Raw genomic sequence first — 25,178 nt, forward strand, 5'->3', positions numbered from 1 at the left:
GTTCCCTGCCAGTCCTGGAGCCTGTGAACCATGAATTGAATTTCTTAAATCAGAAGTCAATCTCCTTGCTTGAGGAGAAAGAGCTTTTCAGTTTGTTTTGTTTTGTTTTTTAAAGGATGCCCACAATGGACAATGCTAAAGGCCTTTAACCTGGAGAAAGTCAGGAAAAAGAGGGCCAAGCAGTTGAGCTGGGAGACGCCCCATCAAGATAGTTCTGGGGAATCGGAAAGGACAAACATTGTGTTCTCTGTGCTGGGAGATGGACTCGGAAATGCCTGGAAAGGGCAGACAAACCCAGTCTGGCAAAGGGGAAAGATACAATCCTTGGCAGGACATACCTTGTTATTTAGACAGTCTTGAAATAAAGAAGAATGGAGTCATTTTAAGCCTGTGACAGTTTCTGGGGAGAATTGGTATTTGAGAGTTGGGGATATTCTTCCCTGGCTGCAATTGGATGTGAGACTAACTGTGCACTGAGTATTTTTAAGACAGAGTAGCCAATGAGTTCAAAAAGAGAAAAAAGGCAGGGTTACATTCAATTGGCAAAAACAAGTTCTTGTTGGGATGTTTTTAATCATAGTTGGGGTTTTTTTTCCCCCTCCAGTCAACAATAATCAAGACAATAGGTAGAGTACTGAACTAGTTCAAAAGCTGCCTCAGACACTAATTATGAGATCCTGGAGAAGTCATTTACTCATTGCCTCAGTTTCCTCATCTGCAAAATGGAGATAACAATAGTATCTAACTCTCAAAGTTGTTGTCATGAGGTTCAAATGAGATGATACTTATAAAGTTCTCGTAAAACTTTAAGTATTATGAAATCTTAACTATTACTATTTTTCTACGTTCTTCTTCCCTCCCTGAAACCAGAAAAAGAAAAGAAAAAAAATCTCATAGCATATATGCATAGTATAAGCAAAACAAATTCAATTGTTGGGTTGTTTAAAGATTAAAATCTACAGTCATAAGGTTGTAGAGAAGTTGGTACTTTCAAATCAATACAATCTGTAATAATCATAATAAGCAAATTTTGTACTGCCACTTTATATATACTGTTCCATTTGATCCTCCTGACAACCCTTTGAGGTATGATTAACAGGTATTATTATTTCTATTTCAAAAAGAACAAATGAGGAAAATGGGGAAGAGAATCACAAAGTTATTGTTAAAGGTGAGATATGAGTTCTGGACTTCTGCACTTCAAATATTAATATCCATGATCATAGAGAGGTTAAATGGCTCTTAGGTTTTGTTTTCTTAAGTATTATCTCTACTTACTTTTGTGACACTTCAAAAAATGTGGTGATAATCATAATTGTTAATATTTCTATAGTGATCTGAGAATTGCAAAATATTTATATATATATCATCTGATTTGATTTGAATGTGATATATCTACAGTCATTGATGGAGAAGTCAACAAGAAACATTTACTAACTACCTCGACAAGCATTTATTAACTACCTACTATATGCTAGTTACTATTTTAAATGCTGGGGATACAATAATACAAAAAAAGGCATAAGACAAATCTTGCCTTTATGAGGCTTATAGTCTAACGGTGAAGAAAACATGCCAAAAACTATAGACAAACAAGATACTAGATAAATTGGAGATAATCAACAGAAGGAACTCACTAATTTAGTGAGAGTTTCTGAAACAACAAAATTAAGAAATTTTTTTTTTTGACAAGGCAAAGTGACTTGTCCAGAGTTTCACAGCTAATAAGTATTATTTGAACTCATGTTCTCTGTTATCAACTTCAGGACCAGTGCTCTATCCACTGCACCATCTAGTTGTACGAGGGATTTCTCTAACTAGGTGGAATGGTCTAGAGTTCAGAGAATCAAAGATGAGAGGTCACCAGAGATTCTAAATTCATGAACTCTGTAAAAAAGGATTTTTTTCTTTTATTTTGTTATATTTTAATAATAGCATGGTAGTATGATGGGTTTCCTTTGTAAGGCTTTGCATTTTATTTGTGTATTTGTTTTTTAAAACAAATTTTTGTTGTTGTTTTATTTTTACATCACCTAAACTTCTTGTTTTTTTTTTTTTTCATTTATTCATCTACCCCTCACACTGTATCTATCTTCCACTGAACAAATTAAAGGGGAAAAAAATCAAAGCCTTCAATATACAGATGCATAGTCCAGCAAAACAGATTCTCACATTTTCCACATCTGAAACTGTTTATCTCTCTTCATGCATTTTAAGTACATCACTTTTTTGACAGGAAATAAGTGACATTTGATCTCTATTCATTGTGTTAATCAGGCTTCTAAAGTTTCTCTCTATAACATTATCATTGTAGAAACTGTCATTTCCCACTTCCCTCTAAAATTGTCCATTTCATCACTTCTTATGGAACAACATGCCACAATTTTTTAACATTTTCTTTTTTTATTAAAATTTTAAAATAGCTTCTTATTTCTCAAAATACATACAAAGATAGGTTTCAACATTTTCTCTCACAAAATCTTATGTTTTATATTTTTCTCCCTCCCTCCCAAACTCCCCTTCCTCTAGAACGTAAACAATCCAAGTTAAATATGTGAAATTCTTCTGCTTATCCATTTTCCAAAAAGAAGATCCACACCTAATTGCCATTATTTGGCTGCCAAGAAAGAAAAAAAGAAGCCATAAATGTACATATTGTATATTAATACATATAGATCCTTTTTCTTTTTTGAAGTATACAATGATGCGGTTGGCTCAAAAGGAATACACTGTTGAATAATATTTTATCCATTTGGCAGATTTGGATCTTTCCAGAATAGCTGCAACTAGTTTCCAGTTCTGACATTATATTGGTGAATCTTTTTATTTGTTTTTAACTGTTCAATAATAGTTTATTTTTCCAATTACATGTAAAGATAGTTTTTAACATTCATTTTTTTAATAGCTTTTTATTTACAAGTTATATGCATGGGTAATTTTACAGCATTGACAATTGCCAAATCTTTTGTTCCAACTTTTTCCCTCCTTCCCCCCCCCCACCTCTCCCCTAGATGACAGAATGACCAGTAGATGTTAAATATATTAAAGTATAAATTAAATACAAAATAAGTATACATGACCAATCGTTGTTTTGCTGTACAAAAAGAATTGGACTCTAAAATATTGTACAATTAGCCTGTGAAGGAAATCCAAAATGCCAGCAGGCTAAAATATAGGGATTGGGAATTCAATGTAATGGTTCTTAGTCATCACCTAGAGTTCTTTCGCTGGGTGTAGCTGGTTCAGTTCATCACTGCTCCATTGGAACTAATTTGGTTCATCTCATTGCTGAAGATGGCCACGTCCAGCAGAATTGATCATCATATAGTATTGTTGTTGAAGTGTATAATGATCTCCTGGCCCTGCTTGTTTCACTCGGCATCAGTTCGTGTAAGTCTCTCCAGGCCTTTCTGAAATTATCCTGTTTAACATTCATTTTTGTAAGATTTGTGTTTCACTATGCTCAAAGGGCTATCAAACTGCCTTTGATCCAGCAGTGTCTCTACTGGATCTGTATCCCAAAGAGATCATAAAAAAGGGGAAAGGATCCACATGTGCAAAAATGTTTGTGGTAGCCCTTTTTTTTAGTGGCAAGAAACTGGAAAACGAGTGGATGCCCATTTATTTGGGAAATGACTGAATAAGTTATGGTGGAATGTTATGAAATATTATTGTTCTATAAGAAACAATCAGCAGGATGATTTCAGAAAAGCCTAGAGAGACTTATATCAACTAATGCTTAGTGAGATGAGTAGAACCAAGAGAGCATTAGGGAAGGAGGAGGGAAGAAGGGAGGGAGAAAACTTTGGAACTGTTGAAAACTATCTTTGCATATATTTTGAAAATTAAAAAGCAATTAAAAAATTTTTGTGTTATAAATTTTTCGCTCTCTGTCCCTTACCTTCCCCTTCCCCAAGACAGCAAGCAATCTAATATAGATTAAATATGAGCAATTCTTGTAAACATATTTCTATATTCATCATGCTATGCAAGAAAAATCATATCAAAAGGGAAAACAACACGAGGAAAAAAACAAGCAAGCAAACAAACAAAAAACAACAACAAGAAAATTTTGATCCTGTTCAGTCTCCATTGTTCTCTCTGGATGCAGATGACACTTTCCATCACAAGTCTATTGGAATTGCCTTAAAACCCTCATTGCTGAAAAGAGCCAAGTTCATCACAGTTGGTCATCACATAATCTTTTAAATGATTCTTTTTTTTTTTTTTCTTTTTGCTGAGGCAATTGGGGTTAAGTGACTTGCCCAGGGTCACACAGCTAGGAAGTGTTAAGTGTCTGAGACCAGATTTGAACTCAGGTCCTCCTGACTTCAGGGCTGGTGCTCTATCCACTGTACCACCTAGCTGCCTCCACATAATCTTTTAATATTCATTTTTGTAAGATTTTGATTTACAAATTTTTTCTCCTTCCCTCCCCCTTCCCTAAGACAGCTAGCAATCTGATATAAGTTTTTTAATGTACAATCATTTAAAACATATTTCCACATTAGTCATTTTGTGAAAGAAAAATCAGAACAAAAGGGAAAAACCTTGAAAATGAAAAAGGAAAAAAAGGTGAAAATACTATACTTCAATCCATATTCAGTGTCCATGGTTTTCTCTCTGGATGCAGATGGTTCTTTCCATCCCAAGTCTATTGAAATATATCACTGAGAAGACAAGTCGATTATAGTTGCTCATCACATATTTTTGTTCCCTTGGTTCTGCTCACTTCACTTAGCATCAGTTCATATAAGTCTTTCTAGGCTTTTCAGAAATCAGCCTGCTCATCATGTCTTAGAGAACAATATTCCATTACATTCATATACCATAACTTACTTAACTATTCCCCAACTGATGAGCATCCACTCAGTTTCCAGTTACTTGCCACCACAAAAAGGGCTGTTATAAACATTTTTGCACATATGAAATTTTTCTCTTTTTTATGATCTTTTTGGGAGTGAATCTGTTTTCTTGCAGCATCTTTAATCTTTATTATTTTCCAATTTTGTCACTTTTACCAAACTTATGGGTGTGAGGAATAATCTCTAAATTGCTTTAATTTGCATTTCTCTAATTAGTCAATAAATATTTAACAGTCACCTATCATTGCCAATCTGGGGATGCAGATATGAAAAACAAAAATAGTCCCTGATTTCAAGGAGCTTACAATATAATGAGGGAAGGCAACACACAAAAATTAGTTACAAGGGGATTGGCAAAGCATAATAAAGCCCAAAGGAAAGCTGCCAAAATGAAATGAATAGATGACTTCTTACACTTAATTAAAGTGAAGAAAATGAATTATTAGTCATTCAAAGCATTTAAATTATTTTTCACTGAGTGGCTGCCCTAGAGAGAGACTCATATGAACTAAGTGACATGAGTAGAACCAAGAGAACATTATACACAGCAACAACAAGATTATGTAATGACCAATTCTGATGGAGGTGATTCTTTTCAACAATGAGGTGATTCCAGCCAGTTCCAGTAGACTTGGGATGGAGAGAACTGTCTGCATCCAGAGAGAGGACCATGGGGACTGAATGTGGATCACACAAGATAGTATTTTCACTTTTTTGTTGTTTGATTGCTTTTTGTATCTTTTCTTATTTTTTCCTTTTTGATCTGATTTTTCTTGCATTTACATAAATATAGAAATATGAATAGGAGAATTGCACATGTTTAGCAAATATTGGATTACCTGCTATCTAGGGGAGGAGGTGGGAAAAGGAAAGGAGAAAAATTTAGAACACAAGGTTTTGCAAAGGTAAATATTGAAAAACATCTTTGTATTTTAAAAATAAAAAGCTATCATGAAGAAAAATTATTTTAATGTGGTTATTGATAACTTGGATTTCTTTCTGGCAAAACTGCTCATTTATATATTTTGCTCAATTATCTATTGGAGAATGACTGTTAATCTTATCCATTTGAATTGGTTCCTTGTATATCTTGAAAATGAGTCTTTTATCAGAGAAACTTGTTGCAAAGATTTTTTCCCCACAATTAGTTGTTTCCCTTCTAATTTTTACTACATTAAATTTGTTTATGCAAAACCTTTTTTAGATGATCAAAAGTCCACTTTCTTGTGTATGATCCTTTTATTTATTTGTTTATTCATCACCTCTTCTATCCATAGTTCTAAAAATTTCATTCTTGTTCTTTTCATTTGTTTATCATGTATCTATTATTTTTGGGTTATGCTATGTATCCATTTGATGGGTAACTAGGTGATTCAGTGGATAGAGGGCCTGGTCAGTCAGGAAGAAACATCTTCCTGAATTCAAATCTAGTCTCAGATACTTACTAGCTGTGTGATCCTAGACAAATCATTTAACCCTTTATACTTCAGTTTCCTCATCTGTAAAATAAGCTGGAGAAGGAAATGGCATCCCTTTCCAATATCTTTCCCAAGAAAATCCCAAATGGAGTTACTCAGATATGATTGAGCCAATTGAACAACAACAAGAAAATTCCATTTGGAGTTTATCTTGACATACAATGTGGGTTCTGATCCAAACCTAATTTCTGCCAGCCTGCTTTCCAGTTTTCCTCTAAATTTTTATTGAATCCTCCTCTCCCCAACACCTATTCTATCCCCATGCCCCAAACTGAGGTCTTTGGGTTTATGTTGCTGTGCTGATTTCTATATATTGTATACCTGATCTATTCCATTGATTAGCCTCTTTTTAAAAACCAATAAAATCACCTTAATGATTACTGTTCTGAGATCCAGCACTGATAGATCCTCTTCCTTCCCATTTTTTCTATTATTATTGTTGAGATTCTTGACCTTTTTTTCCCACCATATGAATTTTATTATTGTTTTTCCTAAGTTCTAAAAAAATCCCATTTATATTTTTATTTGATACAGGGTTGGATAAATATATTATTTGAGGTAGTATTTATTTGCTTGATCTGCCCAGGAGCAGTTAATATTTATGTAAATACTTACATCTCTCTAGAGAAAATACTTAATAGATGGATTTATATAGTTCCTGAGTGGATCTTTGCAGATATACTGCCAAATATTTTATAGCTTCTGTACTTATTTTGAGTAGAATTTCCTTTTATAAGTCTTCTGGATGGGTTTAGTTGGTTTAGGTACAGTAATGCTGATGATTTGTGTGGATTTATTTTATAATTGGCAACTTCACTGAAAATGCTGTTTCAATTAATTTTTAGTTTATTCTCTAAGGTTCTCTATATGTACCATCCCATCAAATGTAGAAAGTGCTAATTTTGTATCATCTTTGCTAATGTTTATTCCATCAATTTCTTTTTCTTGACTTATGGCTATAATATTGATAATGGAGATTCTTGCTTTATCTTTAATCTTATTGGAAAGGTTTTTAACTTTACCATTACATATATACATAAATGTTACATATTTACCATTACATATACTCTTGGATTTAGATGGATTTAGATAGATTTATTATATTAAAATATTTATTATATTACTATTACTTTATTTAAAAGATCCATTTAATCCTATGATTTCCAGAGTTTTTAATAAAAATGGATATTGTATTTTGTCAAAAATCTTTTATTATTTATTGATATAATTTTTAAAAATAAAATTACCATAGTTTATTATATTTATAGACTTGTTTGTGTTGAACCAATCCTGAATTTCTAGTCCAAATCCTATCTAGTCATAGATTGTGATCTTTCTCATATGTTGTTGTACCCTATTTGCTATTATGTTGTTTAAATTTTTGTATCATTGAACATTGGGATTATTGTTCCATAGTTATCTTTCTTTGCTCTATTTCTCCCTTGTTTAGATAATAGGACCATATCAGTATTATGTAAATAATTTTAAAAGAACTTTCTTTTCTTATTGTTGCAAATTACTTGCGTAGTATTAAAATTAATTGTTTTTTGCATGTTTGATGGTGCTCTTTTATGAAGCCATCTGGTTCCAGAGGATTTTTTTTCCCGTTAGAATTAATTTATGTGTTATTCAATTTTTTTGTGGTATTTGTTTAAGTTATTTATTTTTCTCTTGTTTTTCTTGATATTTTATATTTTCATAAGTATTTCATTTCCTTCTAGTTATCAACTTTGTTGGGATCTAATTGGGCTAAATAATTCCTAATAATTTCCTCTTTATTTGTTATAAGTTCATTTCTTTTTAATTTGTTTTTTTCTCCTGAGTTTTTCATCAGATTAGCTGACTTTATTTTATTAGTTTTTTTTTAAAGAAAGCTTCTAATTTTATTTATCAAATCAATGATTTATTTGCTTTCAATTTTTAAAAATTTCTTCTTTAACATTCAGAATTTCTACTTGGTTACTTAGGGATCTGGGTTTTTTTTTTTTTTTTAAGTTTCTTTAATTGCATGACCAACTTATTGCTTTGTATTTTCTTTTCTTTATAAAAGTTTTTAAAGATGTAATTCTCTATAGCTAAAGAAAAATGAGAGAACATTATAATATGCAAAATGGATAATTTTGATTATATTAAATTTAAAAGGTTTTTTTTTTACAAACCCAATGCAGCCAAGATTAAAAGGGAAGCAGAAAATTGAGGGGAAATTTTTAGATCCAAGAGTTTTGATAAAGGCCTCATTTCTAAAATATAGAGAAAATTGATTCAAATTTATAAGAATACAAGTCATCCTTCGATTGATGTGGTCAAAGAATATGAGCAATTTTCAGATGAAGAAATTAAGTCATTTCTAGTTATATGAAAAAGTGCTCTAAATCACTATTGATTAGAGAAATACAAATTAAGACATCTCTGAGGATCCACTTCAAATCTCTCAGATTGACTAAGATGAAAAGAAAAGATAATGATAAATGTTGGAGGGGATGTAGCAAAACTGCTTTGTTGGTGGAGTTGTGAATTGATCCAGCCATTCTGGAGAGCAATTTGGAACTATGCTCAAAAAGTTATCAAACTATGCATACCCTTTGATCCAGCAGTGTCTCTACTATAACTGTATCCCAAAGAAATAATAAAAAAGGGGAAAACACCCAAATGTGCAAAAATGTTTGTAGCAGCCCTTTTTGTAGTGGTAAGGAACTGGAAACTGAATGGATGCTCATCAGTTGGGAAATAGCTGGATAATTTGTGTCATATGAATGTAATGTAATGTTATTGTTGTATAAAAAAGGATCAGCAGGGTGATTTTAGAAAAGCCTGATGAACTGACGCTGAGTGAAATGAGTAAAACCATGAGAGCATTGTACACAGTAACAGGATTATGTGATAAACAACTCTGATGGATTTGGCTCTTTTTAACAATGAACTGATTTAGGCCAATTCTAATAGACTTGTGATGGAAAAAGCCACCTGCATCCAGAGAGGACTATAGAGACTGTGGATCACAACATAGTATTTTTACCTTTTTTTGGTTGTTGTTTGCTTTTTTTCTTTTGCATTTTTCCCTTTTTCTTCTTCAGCAAGAAAATATGGATAATAAATGTGGAAATATATATAGAAGAATTGCATATATTTATCATATAGCAGGGGCTGAGGGGAAGTGAGGAGAAAAATTTAGAACACAAAGTTTTACAGGAGTGAATGTTGAAAATTATTTTTGCATGTATTTTTAAAATAAAAAAATTATTAGAAAAAATAAATATATAATTCCTGAACCTCCCCCCTTCTTAGAATTACATTAAGTATATCCTATTAGTTTTGTTATGTCTCATAATGGTCATTTTTTAAATGAGATCTTCTATTCTGTGATTTGTTCTTTGACCCACTAATTCTTTAGAATTAATTTATTTATTATCTAATTTTTAATTTTTTTCTTTGAGGACTCTGTTTAATATAATTTTTATTCTATCACGATCAGTAAATTGTTTAGTATTTCTGCTTTTCTATATTTTTTGGTTCCAAGGGTCGATTTTTGTGAAGGTGCCAGATATAACTAAGATGTGTATATAAATTCTTTAGTATTCCTATTAAGAAATCACCAGAAATTTATCATCTTATGTTTTTCTAATGTTCTGTTCAAGTTGTTTTACTTCTTTTGTCTTTTGGTTAGGTTTATCCATGTCTAAAAGTTCTCCTATTTTAATTTTATACTTTCAATTTGCTTAACTTTTCCTGTCAGTATTCATCAATACCTATGTTATAAATTTATAATATCTATGTTTATATATACATATATATTTACTAAGTATTAACATGATTTCATTTTTCATGGTGCCTTTAAGCACACAATATAAACTGAGGTCATGTTTGAACTCAGGTAATTCTGACTTCAGCTCTGGCACTTCGCTGCCCCCATGCCAGCATATTCCCTTTCAATTAGACAGATATTTATACTTTTCTACTTTTCTCTTGAAGCCTCCATTTTGATTCCAAAGTATCTACTTATTTCTGTCTTTTTCATCAGAGGTACTTAGAAATTCTCTTTTTCTTTTAAGGACCAATTTTTTTCCCCATAGGATTATACTTCATTTTTATGGCCAGATTATCTTTTATTGTAGTGTTTATATTTTGCTTTTTGGCATCATATTCTAAGCTTTCTTCTTCTTTAATGTGCCAGTCTTACGTGATCCCTATTATGACTCCTTGCCACTTGAATACTTTCTTTTTGGTTGTTTGTAATTTTTTTTTCTTTGACCCCCAAATCCTAGATTTTGGCTATGATGTTCCAGGGAGTCTTCATTTTCTAGTTCCATTTCAGGAGTGGATTCATTTTTATTTTCACTTTGATTTCTGGTTGTAAGAGTTCTGGGCAATTTTCACTTGTGATTCCATAAAATATGGTATCTATACTTTTTTTTAAATCTTAATTTTCATATATTCTGATAATTCCTGGATTATCTGAATTTGATCTGTTTTCCTAGTTAATTGCTTCTTAACATTATAGTTCTTACATTTATCTTAAGCTTATTTGTTTTTTAATACTTTGGTTTTAATATTTCTTGTCTTAGTGAGCCATTAGTTTCTGTCTGACCCATTCAAATTTTCAGGATATTCAGTTTTTAAATGAGGTTTGCCACTCTCTATTCTGAAGTATTGCCATTCCTCCCTCCCTAGTTTTTCAAATCTGTGTCTCTTCTCTTGTTTTATTTCTTCCAGGTAATCCTAAAGTCCTCCAGCCCAGAATAATTTTTTATAATAACTTTTTTATTGACAGAACCCATGCCAGGGTAATTTTTTTTACAACATTATCCCTTGCATTCGCTTCTGTTCCGATTTTCCCCCTCCCTCCCTCCACCCCTTCCCCTAGATGGCAAGCAGTCCTATATATGTTAAATATGTTGCAGTATATCCTAGATACAACATATGTTTGCAGAACCAAATAGTTCTCTTGTTGAACAAGGAGAATTGGATTCAGAAGGTAAAAATAACTCAGGAAGAAAAACAAAAATGCAAATAGTTACATTCATTTCCCAGTGTTCTTTCTTTGGATGTAGCTGCTTCTGTCCATCATTTATCAATTGAAACTGAGTTAGGTCTCTTTATCAAAGAAATTCACTTCCATCAGAATACATCCTCATACAGTATCATTGTTGAAGTGTATAATGATCTCCTGGTTCTGCTCATTTCACTTAGCATCAGTTCATGTAAGTCTCTCCAGTCCTCTCTGTATTCATCCTGCTGGTCATTTCTTACAGAACAATAATATTCCATAACATTCATATACCGCAATTTACCCAGCCATTCTCCAATTGATGGGCATCCATTCATTTTCCAGTTTCTAGCCACTACAAACAGGGCCGCCACAAACATTTTGGCACATATAGGTCCCTTTCCCTTTTTTAGTATTTCTTTGGGATATAAGCCCAGAAGTAACACTGCTGGATCAAAGGGTATGCTCAGTTTGATAACTTTTGGGGCATGATTCCAGATTGCTCTCCAGAATGGTTGGATTCGTTCACAACTCCACCAACAATGCATCAGTGTCCCAGTTTTCCTGCATCCCCTCCAACATTCATCATTATTTTTTCCTGTCATCTTAGCCAATCTGACAGGTGTGTAGTGGTATCTCAGAGTTGTCTTAATTTGCATTTCTCTGATCAATAGTGATTTGGAACATTCTTTCATATGAGTGGTAATAGTTTCAATTTCATCATCTGAAAATTGTCTGTTCATATCCTTTGACCATTTATCAATTGGAGAATGGTTTGATTTCTTGATAAATTTGAGTTAATTCTCTATATATTTTGGAAATGAGGCCATTATCAGAACCTTTAACTGTGAAGATGTTTTCCCAGTTTGTTGCTTCCCTTATAATCTTGTTTGCATTAGTTTTGTTTGTACAAAGGCTTTTTAATTTGATATAATCAAAATTTTTTATTTTGTGATCAGTAATGGTCTCTAGTTCATCTTTGGTCACAAATTTCTTTCTCTTCCACAAGTCTGAGAGATAAACTATCCTATGTTCCTCTAATTTATTTATAATCTCATTCTTTATGCCTAAATCATGGATCTATTTTGATCTTATCTTGGTATATGGTGTTAAGTGTGGGTCCATGCCTAATTTCTGCCATACTACTTTCCAGTTATCCCAGCAGTTTTTATCAAATAATGAATTCTTATCCCAAAAGTTAGGATCTTTGAGTTTGTCAAACACTAGATTGCTATAGTTGACTATTCTGTCTTGTGAACCTAACCTATTCCACTGATCCACTAATCTATTTCTTGGCCAATACCAAATGGTTTTGGTGACTGCTGCTTTATAATATAATTTTAGATCAGGTACAGCTAGGCCACCTTCATTTAACTTTTTTTTCATTAATTCCTTTGAGATTCTCGACTTTTTATTGTTCCATATGAATTTTGTTGTTATTTTTTCTAGATCATTAAAATATTTTCTTGGAAGTCTGATTGGTATAGCACTAAATAAATAGATTAGTTTAGGGAGTATTGTCATCTCTGTTGTATTCGCTCAGCCTATCCAATTTTTTTTCCAATTATTTAAGTCTGACTTTATTTGTGTGGAAAGTTTTTTGTAATTTTGCTCATATAATTCCTGACTTTACTTTGGTAGATAGATTCCCAAATATTTTATTCTGTCAATAGTTATTTTGAATGGAATTTCTCTTTGTATCTCTTGCTGTTGGATTTTGTTGGTGATGTATAAAAATGCTGAGGATTTATGGGGATTTATTTTGTATCCTGCTACTTTGCTAAAGTTATGAATTATTTCTAATAGCTTTTTAGTAGAACCTCTGGGGTTCTCTAGGTATACCATCATATCATCTGCAAAGAGTGATAGTTTGGTTTCCTCATTGCCTACTCTAATTCCTTTAATCTCTTTCTTGACTCTTATTGCAGAGGCTATTGTTTCTAATACAATATTGAATAATAATGGTGATAGTGGGCAACCTTGCTTCACTCCAGATCTTACTGGGAAAGGTTCCAGTTTTTCCCCATTGCATATGATGTTTACTGACCGTTTTAAATATATGCTTCTGACTATTTTAAGGAAAAGTCCATTTATTCCTATGTTCTCAAGTGTTTTTATTAGGAATGGATGTTGGATTTTATCAAATGCTTTTTCTGCATCTATTGAGATGATCATATGTTTTTTGTTTGGTTGGTTATTGATATAGTCAATTATGCTAATAGTTTTCCTAATATTGAACCAGCCCTGCATTCCTGGTATAAATCCTACTTGGTCATAGTGTATTATCCTGGGGATGATTTTCTTTATCTTTTTGCTAATATTTTATTTAAGATTTTAGTATCAATATTCATTAGGGAGATTGGTCTATAATTTTCTTTCTCTGTTTTCAACCTACCTGGTTTAGGTATCAGTACCATGTCTGTGTCATAAAAGGAGTTTGGTAGGACTCCTTCAATCCCTATTTTTTCAAATAGTTTATTTAGCATTGGAGTTAATTGTTCTTTAAATGTTTGGTAGAATTCACATGTAAATCCATCTGGTCCTGGGGATTTTTTCTTAAGGAATTGGTTAATAGCTTGTTCTATTTCTTTTTCTGAGATGGGACTGTTTAGGATATTCTTTCTCTGTTAGTTTGGGCAAGCTATATTTTTGTTGTCGAATTTATTGGCATAAAGTTGGGCAAAGTAACTCCTAATTATTGCTCTAATTTCCTCTTCGTTAGTGGCGAGTTCTCCCTTTTCATTTTTAAGACTAACAATTTGATTTTCCTCTTTCCTTTTTTTAATCAGATTTACTAAGGGTTTGTCTATTTTGTTGTTTTTTTCATAGAACCAACTCTTAGTTTTATTAATTAATTCAATAGTTTTTTACTTTCAATTTTATTGATCTCTCCTTTTATTTTTAGAATTTCAAGTTTAATGTTTGACTGAAGGTTTTTAATTTGTTCCTTTTCTAGCATTTTTAGTTGCAAGCCCAATTCATTGACTTTCTCTTTCTCTATTTTATGCAAATAGGCCTCTAGAGATATGAAATTTCCCCTTATTACCACTTTAGCTGCATCCCATACATTTTGGTATGATGTCTCATTATTATTGTTTTCTCGGGTGAAGTTATTGATTATGTCTATGATTTGCTGTTTCACTCAATCATTCTTTAGTATGAGATTATTTAGTTTCCAATTATTTTTTGGTCTACTTTCCCCTGGCTTTTTGTTGAATGTAATTTTCATTGCATCTTGGTCTGAAAAGGATGCATTTACTATTTCTGCCTTACTGCATTTGAGTTTGAGGTTTTTATGTCCTAATATATGGTCAATTTTTGTATAGGTTCCATGAACTGCTGAAAAGAAAGTGTACTCCTTTCTGTCTCCATTACATTTTCTCCAGAGATCTATCATATCTAATTTTTCTAGTATTCTATTTGCCTCTTTGACGTCTTTCTTATTTATTTTGTGATTTGACTTATCTAATTCTGAGAGTGCAAGGTTGAGATCTCCCACTATTATAGTTTTGCTGTCTATTTCTTCTTATAGCTCTCTTAATTTCTCTTTTAAGAATTTAGATGCTACACTACTTGGTGCATATATGTTTAATATTGATATTGCTTCATTATCTATGCTACCCTTTAGCAAGATATAGTGCCCTTCCTTATCTCTTTTAATTAGAGCAATTTTTGCTTTAGCTTGATCTGAGATCAGGATCAGCTCAGAATAATTTTTCCTTTTTTCCTTTACCTGGACTTGTGTCCTTTCCTTTTCAGGGCTTACCACCGTTATTTACCTAACCAAGGTATGCTCTCTGGGATTTAGAGTTTTTCTTAGTGTCTTAGGTTGGGGGCTTATGTTTGATTCAACTGATTGAACTGATTGACATGAGCAAGGTCTGCCTGGTCCTACACTAAGCCCCTCCAGAACAGGACTCTCAGACTTCCCTAGGGCAGTGCTCTCCCTATCCTATCTGTCTATTGTTTCCCCCAGTTGTTGGGGTGTGGGGGGAAGGAGAGCAGAGAAATGGAAGGTGTTTCTCCTGGACTGGAAAGCTGCCACAGGCCTCAGGAACTGCTCTGGCTGGATTCTGCCTAGAGCATTTCTGCAGCAGCAAAAGCAAGGGCTCTGGGCCCAATACCTTCCCCAGATTGCCTATCTGAGTTTATCCACAAGTCCCAGGGGCCTCTATAGATTCCTGGATTGGGTGATGGGATAGAGGAAAGCCCTGTTTCTTTCCTAGTGATACAATTTCCAACCCTGCTGAACTAACTATTTGCTGAGGATCTGGACTCTTCTGTTATTCTAACACACTTCTGTTTTTCTATCTGGTATTTATTTTATGTATTTAAAAACATTTTTCTGAACTGGGGAATGATTGCATCACATCACCCTCCCCAGTCCCACTCCCACTCAATAAACTCCAATGTCTTCGAAGAACATGCTCTGTTCAGTGTTCAAAGCCTTTCCTAACCTCGACCTTTCATCTTGCCAGTCTTCTCTCACCTTAGTTCCCCCCAACCTCCACATACTCTTCAATCACCACATGGCCTCCTGTTTGTTCCATGAACAAAACACTTCATCTCTCAGCTCTGGGAATGTTCTCGGGCTGTCCTCCATGTCTGGAATGTGGTCCTTTTTTATCTCCAGCTACTGACCTCTCTGGCACCCTTTGAGCCCCAACTAAAATACCAACTTGGACAGGAAGCCTTCCTAATCCTGCTTAAGTCCAGTGCCTCCCCTCTGTTAGTTATTTCTTATTTTTCCTGTACATATTACTTTGCATGTAATCTCCCCCATTAGATTGAAAGTTTCTTGAGAGACTGTCTTTTGCCTTTTTTTGTATTCCCGGCACCTAGCACACAGTACCTAGAACATAGTAGACACTTAATAAATGTTTTTTGATTGATTGATTGAAGGGGTCCGAAGGTGCTGCTGCCAAAGGAATCCAAGGCGCACACACACACACACACACACACACACACACACACACACACAAAAGATTTAAAATCTTTCATTTAGTAGAAAAGAAAAATGAGAGTAAACATGTATGGGGACTGGGAGTGGAGAAGTAACTTGCCAAATTTCATGAAGCTTATCTCAGAATCCCTGCCTTCCTTTAAAGGTCAGGTCAAGGAGACTTTCTCAATCCTAATGCTGGTGCTTCCCCATTCCTAAAATTACCTTGCATATACTATACAAGACAGCTAGGTGTCAGACCAGATAGAGCACTAAATTTATTTAGGAAGACCTGAGTCCAAATCTTCCTTCAACAAATGTGATTCCACAGGACTGAGGATGACACATGCTGACCATCCCTTTCTTAACAATGCAATGATGGACTCTGATGCAGAATGTGACATATTGTTACTTTTCAGTCATTTTAGTTGTGTGTGACTCTTTGTGACCTATTTGAGGTTTTCTTGGCAAAAATACAGGAATGTCTTGCCGTTTCCTTCTCCAGCTCATTTTACAGATGAAGAAACTGAGGCAAAAAGGGTCAAGTGACTTGCCCAAAGTCACCCAGGTAATAAGTATCTAAATCCAGATTTGAACTCAAGAAAATGAGTCTCTCTGACTCCTGGCCTGATATTCCATCCACTATGTCATCTAGCTGCCATAACATTTTTAGATATTGACAATGAGGGACTTTGTTTTGCTTAATTGTACATATTTGCTATAAGATTTATTTTTCTTAATGAATGGATGCCCATCAATTGGAGAATGGTTGAGTAAATTGTGGTATATGAATACTATGAAATAATATTTTTCTGTAAGAAATGACCAGCAGGATGAATACAGAGAGGCTTGGAGAGACTTACATGAACTGATGCTAAGTGAGATGAGCAGAAGCAGGAGATCATTATATACTTCAATAATGATATTGTATGAGGATGTATTCTGGTGGAAGTGGATTTCTTCGACAAAGAGAAGATCTAATTCAGTTCCAATTGATCAATGATGAACAGAGAAGGAACACTGGGAAATGAGTGTGAACTGTTTGTATTTTTTGTTTTTCTTCCTAGGTTATTTTTACCTTCTGAATCTAATTTTTCTTGTGCAACAAGAGAACTGTTCGGTTCTGCACACATATATTCCTCCATCCAGAGGAACAGAAAATACTTTGATAATACTGTTTGCATTCCTCAGCATGCAGACTTAGATAGCAGCCTTTTCACAATATTGGACAAACTTACTGACCATGCTATTGGGGAAAAAATAATCTTGTTCCCATAAAACAAAAACCAGGAAATTGTTAAGGACTATGCCTATATGTGAAGAGGCAGGCCAGTTCTCTGGAAAGCCCCCATAGCTGTGAATTATAATAACACACACTTGAAGGAATTGCAAAGCAGCCTCTACTGACACTGGTGTTCCTTGTGGATTGGGAATGAAATAAATTGGAGACAAGAGGGAAGAGGAGAGAGGTCAGAGAGTGCAACTGCTTCTCAATCTTCTTGTATCATTATCATCCTCTCACATAAAGGGATCTATTTTTCTGGTAAGAATTAGATCTCCAGCAGTCACTAGTGGGTGGCTCCTGCAATAATCTTTCTCTTTGTGGCAGGCAGGCAGTCAGACAGTGAACTAGCATTTTGTAATCGCTAAGTTTGAGGGATATAAAGAAAGGTATAAGACAGATGCTGTTATCAAAGAGCTTACAGTCTGATAGGGAAAAAAACCCCAACAATTGTGTACAAACGAGCTAGATATAACTATAGATATAGATCCATACACAACATATATGAATCCTGGTGTTGATTTGAAGACAATTGATATTTGCAATGAGAGAACAACTTTACATGAAAATAAAATTCGAAGTTGTGGGAAGATGCTGATCTCTTCATTTTAGGCTCCATCTTTAGTACCCATTTCACTAATCTCTTCTCCCCTCCCCCCCACTAGGTTAATTTACTTTTTAAAACCCAGTTCTTCCCCCAAGACTGCAGCCAAAAACCTTGCCCAGCTTCCTGGATGGTCAGAAGCCTTTACTAACTTCCTCAGTTTTAGCTTCCTCATTAGTCAAATGAGAGAGCTGGCCTCTTAAGGTCCCTTCCAGCTCTTAATTCTACTATTTTGAGAGTGTTCCACAAGAGTGTTGACATTGGGGTCAGGAAACTCTGAGTTCAAATTCCAGATTTGTCACTAAAGAGTTCTCTTCATTCTCTGGGCCTGGTTTCTCTATGCATGAACTTTTAGCATTATTGGAAGGTGTATTATCCTGACTTAGTGAATAGAGCATTACCATGATAGCTAGGAAGAGCTTGGATTGAGCCTCTGGCTCCTGGTACACTCTGATTGTTTGATCCTAAAGAAATGCACTTAATCTCTCTAAAAACAGAAACTGTCACACCCTTGCCAATCTGAACTGATAGAGTCTCTCTAGTCATTTTGATTGTGAAATCAGAGGTCAGGACCAAAAAGGTCCAAAGGGATCTAATTTATTATTATCCAGCATTTCTAGAGAAAATCTTGAGATCTTGTGCTCAAAAGAATCTGAGAGGCCACATCCTTCATTTGATTGTTTTTATTGTAATTGTAAGACAATCGAGGTTAGGTGACTTGCCCAGTGTCAAGTATCTGAGGTCACATTTGAATCCAGGTCCTCCTGATTCCAGGGCTGGTGCTCTATCTACTGAGCTACCTGGCTGCCCTAGATCCTTTATTTGACATATAAGAAACAAAAAAATCCAACAGGGAAAGCAATTTTGTATTAAGTAGAAAACAAGAGAGTTAAAACTAATAAAAAGATAAACATAAAGCTTATTGGACATGTCCAGCTAGATGTCCTTGGAGGCATCTCAAACTCACAAACAAGAACAGTAAAAACTCATAGTATTGAGCAGAACTTACTATCTCTCCCCAGCACCTTCCTTCTATCCCAACTTCCCTATTTCTGTTAAAGTTTCCCGACCAAGTTTTCTGACACTCAGGTTGTCAACCTGAATATCATTCTCTTCTCATTCTCCCTCACCCTACATAGGCAGGATTCAGCTCAAGGATCCCTTGTATAGATGACTTTTCTTGGTCTCTCTATTTGGTAGTGTCTTCTCCCCCATCAAAGCTACTTTCCTGTGTCTTCAATGTTAGAATATAAACTTCCTGAAAGCAGGGATTGTCTATGAGCCTTATACATATTAAACACTTATTGAGTTTTTGCTTGCTTAATTAGAATATGAATTCAATATAAAACCCTATGAAATAGGAAGAGATGTCTTCTAGCTACAAATATCAGGAGAGGTCCCATAGAAGAGGTGAATTTGCAGCTGAAGCTTGAAGAATATCACCAAATATAGCTAGGGAGGCAGCAAACAGAGTAGGGCTCCACATGGTCAATATCAAAAAGAAGATACAGTATGTCTGTAAGAGAAAGATGGGCTGAAGAATAGAATATATGACCCGTAAAGAGAAATAAGGGTGGGAAGGTAGAAATAGAATTAGATTGTGGAAAGCCTTGAATGATCAATTAAGGAGATTGTAGTTAAGAAGTATTGGGGAAACACATGAATTCGTGGAAAATAACATAATCAGAGCACAACTTAATCCTCACATACCCCATTGGATTTGTCTGTGATCTTGTCCATTATGAATAGTCCCTCCCTGCATACTTCAGTTCAGATCATAGCCCATAAAGGTCATTCTGGTCTTTGAGAACTGGGGGCCTTTCCTGATTTCTCTTGAGATCCTCAGATACCAATACAAGTGGGACTGTCCCATTGATTATGTGGAAGATGGATCTTCAGCCTTCATTGGAGAGATTGAAGGAAAATCAATTAGAGGTAATTGATGTACTGGAAGAGTCTGATATCCCTGACACACACATAAAGATTATATGCTGTGTGCAAAAATATTTGTAGTGGCTCTTTTTCTGATGGCAAAGAGTTGGAAAATAAGCAGATGTCAATCAGTTGGGGAATGGCTAAATAAGTTATGGTATATGAATGTAATGAAATATTATTGTTCTATAAGAAATGATGAACAGGGTGATTTCAAAAAAGTCTGGAAAGACTTACATGAATTGATGCTAAGTGAAGTGAGTAGAGCCAAGAGAACACTATACACAGTAACAAAAAGATTATGGGATCATCAACTATGATAGACTTAGATCTTCTCAGCAATATGGTGATCCAAAACAATCTTAATAGACTTGGGATGGAAAATGTTATCTACATCCAGAGAGAGAACTATGGGGGCTAAATGTAGATCAAAGCATAGTTTCACCTTTTTTTTCCCCTTCTGTTTTTTTTTTTTCCTTCTCATAGTTTTCCTCTTGTTCTGATTTTTTTCCCCTCACAACATGACTCACATGGAAATATGTAAAAAAAAATGAATGTACATGTATAACCTAAAAAAAATTAAATTTAAAATAAAAAGGGGGAAATAATGATTACATGCTGGAAAGGCTAAAAACTGAATAGAAAAAGAATAGAAAGAACTGAATAGAAAAATTTTAAAAATAAAAAGGGGGGAAATGATTTCATGCTGGAAAGGCTAAGAATTAAATAGAAAGATAAAGAGAATAAAAAGTACTGAATAGAAAAATTTAAAATAAAAAGGGGGAAATAATGATTACATGTTGGAAAGGCTAAGAACTGGATAGACAGAGAAAGAATAGAACTAAATAGAAAGAAAAACATTTAAAATAAAAAGGAGGAAAACAATGATTACATGCTGGAAAGGCTAAGAAATAGAAAGAGATAGAAGAAAGAAGGAAACAAGCATTTATTAAGCATCTACCATCTACTGAGTATTGGGCTGAGGCACTTCACAAACACCTCATTATTAATCCCTATTTTTTACAATTGAGGAAACTGAAGCAAATGGAGTTTAAGTGACTGGTCCAGGATCATCCACCAAAGAAATGTCTTAGGCTGGGTCTTAACTCAGATTTTTATCCTTGCTGTTTCAAGGAAACATAGAAACGTGTGAAATAAGAGCAGAAGAACATCAGGGAAAGAGATACAAATGGCCATGATTCCCAAGTTTGCAGGTTTCATTCAAATAGATATCCCGTGGGATAGAGCTCTAAAAATTAGCTCACAATTAGAGATGGCTGTTTTGGGTTAGATACTGAGGACATGGGGAAGAGCTCCTTCTATAGAGTGCCATGACTGGGCTGGGCTTATGTTTGACCAAGAACTCCAGAGTCACACTCAGCTTAAGAGGTAAATGGGCAAATTATCATTATGACAAAGCCAATTTGGTTCCCAAACACTACAGGTTTAACTTATGACTGGAGGAAGATAGCAAAGGGCCTTTAAGCAGATGTCATTGAAATATCAGGTGGGGAAGAATAGAATAAAGGAACAAAGAGGGCCTAGAATCACAGAACAGTAATGTGGATAGGAACCCAAATGTAGCAGGAATGTGTAAAAAAGATTCATTCCAGAAAAAATTCAACTAGTTTTATTTTTTCTCCCATGCATAGGATAGACGAGTTTTAGGATGCATGACAATTTGGGGAGCAGTAATACCTAAGAGAAGAGCCACAAAAGGGGGTTCCCAATGATGAAAGGAAAAGATGGCGGCAACAACTGGCTAGAATGTACTGAAGGGTTCCAGGGCTTTGCCAAGAACTGCAGGTATCATAAAGATTTAGCTTTGTCATGGCTCGATCTAGCATTTTAGTAGAAATAGATGTTAAAGGGAGTCAAGACTCTAGAGGAAAGTAGGCAAGTAGAGAGAATTCAATACTACTCTTCAATGAGCTGTGCTTCAGCTACCTGTATTAAGAGGTTGCTATTAGGTTTTTTTTCCTTATGGACTCTGATGAACTTTCCAAGAAATGTTTGGGTTTTTTTCTCCTTTTGAAAGAGATAAGAAGAAAAAGCACTATTAAATTTATTTTTTTAAAAATTCCCTTTCTCATATATATCCATTTATTCATTCATTTATTTTTAGCACTTTTTTAAACTTTTGAGTGTTTTTTTTTTTTTTACATTTTTTTTCTTTGGTAAGTAGTATTTTATGTTTTCCAATTATATATAAAAATTGTTTTCAACATTTATTTTTATAAAATTTTGAATTTCAATTTTTCCCTCTGTTATTCTTACTCTTCTCCCCAAAACAGTAAGTAATTTGATAAAGGTTTTATACCTATGTATGTATATATAATATGCATAAACATATGCATATAATATAGTATACATATAATACTTACATATACAATATAATTACATTATTACTTGTGTGTAATGCTTGCATGTGTAATATATGTAAATATATTTCTACATTGGTCATATTGTTTAATGAGATGGAGTGAAATCTCTCAAGATTGCTGTGAAAATCCAGTTAAGGCTTCACCCCCAGAGTTGGAGTAAGTCTGAACCAACACCCAAGGACATACCTACTTCCACTTCCTGTTATTCTTCTATGACATCATTTCCTTCCTACCTCAACCAAATATGGGCAACTATGCTCTTATTGGCCAAAGTCCAATTTCCTGAGTAATTCTCCCAGTTAGAATGTAAGATCTTCAGCCAATGAGGATGATGGTCAATAGTGGGAGGGATTTTTTGCAGTAGGGATTACTTAAACTGCTGACCATAGCCAAAGTGCCTCTTTTTGACTGGAGTGAGGCTCAAATGTATAATAAACCTACATTTTGTTCCTAGAGATATCTCCAGGTTTTTGTTTTTTTTAAATATGGTGGTCACTTCACCTCTCTGAGTCACATATTGTGAAAGAAATAGAACAAAAGGAGAAAACCACGAAAATAAAAAAAAAGTAGAAAATAATGTTTTCATCTGATTCTCACTTCACAATCCTTTTATTGTCTTTCTTTTTTGTTTTAGTGCTTCAAAGTTGATTAAACAACTTCCCAGAGTCACACAGTTGAGGAAGTGTTAAGTGTCTAGTCTTGAACTCAGGTCCTTCTGACTCTGAGGCTGGTTCTCTATCCATTGTGTCATCTAGCTATTCCTCTAAACTTTGTAGTTGTTTCTCTGGGTATGGATAGCATTTTCCATCCTGAGTCTTGTGGAACTGTCTTGAATAACTATATTGTTGAGAAGAGCTAAGTCATTCATAGTTGATCTTCACACAATGTGGCTATTACTATATATAATGTTCTCTTGATTCTGCTTCTTTTACTCAACATCAGTTCATGTAAGTCTTTCCAAGGCCTTTCTGAAATCTGCCTGCTCTTCATTTCTCATAGCACAGTAGTATTCCATTCTATTCATTCACCACAATTTGTTCAATAATTCCCTAATTGATGGACATTCCCTCAGTTTCCAATTCTATGCCAACATTAAAAGCACTAATACAAATACTTTTGTACATGTAGGTCCTTTCCCCTTTTTTATGATCTCTTTGGGATACAAACCTAGTAGTGGTATTGCTAGAACAAAGTGTACATGCAATTTGATTGCCCTTTTGGGCAATTCCAAATTGTCTCCAGAATGGTCGGATCACTTCACAATTCCATCAACAATGCATTAAGGTACCATTTTCCCCACATCTTCTACATTTAACATTTTCCTTTTCTGTCACATTGGCCAATCTGCTTGGCATGAAGTGGTACCCAAGTTGCTTTAATTTGTATTTCTCTAATCAATAGTGATTTAGAGCATTTTTTTTATAGCTAGCTCTAATATCTTCATCTAAAAATTGCTTGTTCATGTCATTTGATCATTTATCAATTAAGTAATGACTTCTATTCTTATAAATTTGACTTGGTTCTTTATCTATATATTTGAGAAATGAGACCTTATCAGAAATATTTGCTGTAAACATTGTTTCTATTTTTTCTTCTTCCTAATCCTGGTTGGGTTGATTTTGTTTATGCAAACCTTTTAAATTTGATGTAATCAAATTATCCATTATGCTTTCCATAATGTTCTCTTATCTCTTATTTGATCATGAATTCTTCCCTTTTCCATAGATCTGACAGGTAAACTGTTCCTTGCTTTCCTAATTTGCTTATGGCATAATCTTTTACATAATCATGTACCCATTTTGACCTTATTGTGATATTCAGTGTGAGATGTTGGGCTTTGCTTAGTCTCTGCCATACTATTTTCCAATTTTTCCAACAATTTTCCAGAAGCGGAAGTCTTTGGGTTTATCAAACAGTAGATTATTATAATCATTTACTACTATGTCTTGTGTACCTAATGTATTTCTTTCATCTAGCACTCTACTTCTTAGGCAGTAGCAAGTGGTTTTTATGACTGACACGTCATAATATATTTTTAGATCTGGAGTAGCTAGGCCACCTTCCTTTGCACCATTTTTTTCATCACTTCCTTTGATCTGCTTGACCTTTTGCTCTTCAGATGAATTTTGTTATTAGTTTTTCTAAATCTGTAAAATAAGTTTTTCATAGTTTGTTTGATATGGCATTGAATAAGTAAAATAGTCACTTTTATTATATTAACTCAGAGTACATATTAGCAATTGATTATTTTTCAAATTGTTCAGATCTGACTTTATTTGTGTGAAAAGTATTTTGTAACCATATTCATATAGTTCCTAACTTCATCTTGGCAAATAGTTGCCCAAATATTTTATATTGTTAATAATTATTTTATTTTTTGTCAATAATTATTTTAAATTGAATTTCTCTTTCTAGCTCTTGCTGCTGGGCTTTGTTGATAATATAGAGAAATGCTGATGACTTATGTAGCTTATTTTATATCTTGCAACTTTGTTGAAATTGTTAATTATTTCAAGTAGTTTTCCAGTTGATTTTCTAGAAATTTCTAAGTATGCCATCATATAATCTGCAAAGTGATAGTTTTGTTTCCTCATTATATAGTCTAATTTCTTTAATTTCTTTTTCTTCTCTTATTGCTAAGAATAATGTTGTAGTATAATATTGATAATAGTTGATAATGGACATCCTTGTTTCATCACTGATTTTG

Source organism: Antechinus flavipes, chromosome 3 (genome assembly GCF_016432865.1).
Source record: "Antechinus flavipes isolate AdamAnt ecotype Samford, QLD, Australia chromosome 3, AdamAnt_v2, whole genome shotgun sequence".
Lineage (NCBI taxonomy): Eukaryota > Metazoa > Chordata > Mammalia > Dasyuromorphia > Dasyuridae > Antechinus > Antechinus flavipes.